This window comes from Adiantum capillus-veneris, chromosome 15 (assembly GCF_014529385.1).
Source record: "Adiantum capillus-veneris isolate H3 chromosome 15, ASM1452938v2, whole genome shotgun sequence".
NCBI classification, from domain to species: Eukaryota; Viridiplantae; Streptophyta; class Polypodiopsida; order Polypodiales; family Pteridaceae; genus Adiantum; species Adiantum capillus-veneris.
In genome coordinates this window covers 110,029,303-110,031,244 of record NC_140945.1, presented here as the reverse complement: position 1 = coordinate 110,031,244, position 1,942 = coordinate 110,029,303, and positions in this window count along the sequence as shown.

Sequence of the window (1,942 nt, the reverse complement as noted above, 5' to 3'; positions counted from 1 at the left end):
GCATGATCCATTGCAATGGGATGACAAGTGTGAAGAAGTGTTTCAAGAGGTGAAAGAGGTGTTAGGGGGGTTGTCAGCCATGCAGGCTCCTGATTGGGAGAAAGTTTTTTATGTAAATCCATCAGTAGGGGATGATGCCATTGGAGCCATGCTATTGCAAAAGGGGAAGGGCAGCCATTATATGAGGCCAGTGTATTGTGCAAGCCGAGTGAAGTTGGTAGCGGAGAGAAAGTTATCGGAAGTAGAGCTAGTGATGGCTAGTGTAATATTTGCTTGTCGACGATTTCGTCATTACTTGCTACCACGGCCTTTTGTTTTCTTGACGAGTTATGCCTTTTTGCCACAGTTAATTAATGGTATTAACATGTCAAATGTGGTGAAGAAATGGGTAATTGAGCTGCAAGAGTTTGAGTTCTCTTTTCTAGTGGAAGATAGTACAAGGGCTACCCTAGCTGATTTGTTGACCTACAAGGAGAATCCCCTTATTGTTAAGGAAGAGGTGGTGAGAAAGGTAGTTGAAGAAGTGCCACAGATCAGCAATGCACATGTGTTGTTCTTTGATGGTTCATACAGAAAGAGCCATGATGCAGCTTCAGGGGGTATAGCACTTTATGATCCAGAGGGGAAGCTAGTATGCAAGAGAGGGTTCAAATTGGATGCTCATAGTAACAATGAGGCTGAATATGCTACATTGGAAGCCGGATTACACATTTGTTTGAAGCATGGGGTTCGAAGGTTGAGCATAAAAGGTGATGCCTTGTTAGTGGTGAAGCAAGTGTTGGGTGTGTGGAAGAGCAAGAACACCTCATTGAAGGAAATGTGCTTCAGAATTAAAGGCCTGTTAAAAAAGTTTGAAGCATGGAGTATCAGACACATTGAACGTGCTCTAAATGGAGAGGCACATGAAGCAGCTCAATGCATGATTGGGGAGCTATTTGTGTTGAGGACCACTTTACCTCTTTATCATGGCCGGGAAAGTTTGGCTCAAGAAGAGGAGTTTTTGCTAACAGGAATCATTCCAAAGGAGATTCAGAAGTCTAAGAAGTATGGCTTTGTGCGTAGAGCATACAGGTACAAATTGATTGGTGATGTCTTATACATGAAAGGGGCTGATCTCGTGTTGAGACGTGTACCTTGGCGGGAGGAGCTTTACAGAGTGTTGGAAGAGAATCACGAAGGCGCATGTGGTGGCCATTTTGCTCTAAAGATCACCTTGCATAAGATTTTGCAAGAGGGGTATGTATGGCCTAGTTTGCACAAGGATGTTCACCATTGGTGTAGGTCTTGCAATAGGTGTCAAGCATTTGGGAAGAGAGTGTTGAAGCCAGAGCTACGAAAAACCATTATGGCGTTTGATGTGTTTGAAAAGTGGGGGATTGATGCAATAGGCCCGTTACCTATCACAAGCAGGGGCAAAAGCTATATCTTGACGGCAGTGGACTATCTTTCTAGATGGGCAGAGGCTATAGCAGTAAAACAGATCACTGCAAAGGATGTGGCAAAATTTGTGTATGATGAAATATGTTGCAAGTTTGGGGTGCCATTAGAGCTACTTTCAGATAAGGGGCCAGGATTTAGAGCTAAACTGCTAGACTTCTTATGCACAAAGATGAAGATTAGGCACCAGCATACCACTCCTTATTACCCGCAGTGTAATGGCTTGAATGAAAGATTCAATGGTGAGTTGGTACAGATTCTTTCGAAAGTGACAGAGCACCAAGGAAAGAATTGGGATTTGGAATTGCCTAGTGCATTATGGGCTTACCGTACTTCGGTGAAGACAGGTACAGGGTTTACTCCATTTCCTTTGGTGTATGGAAAGGAAGCACTATTGCCTGTGGAGGTAGAGTTGCCTGCGGTCAAGATGTTAGAGAAGTTGCTTGGGCCGCCTAGTGATGCATTCAAAGAGAGGCTCTTGCAATTACAAGAGGTCCAGTTGGAT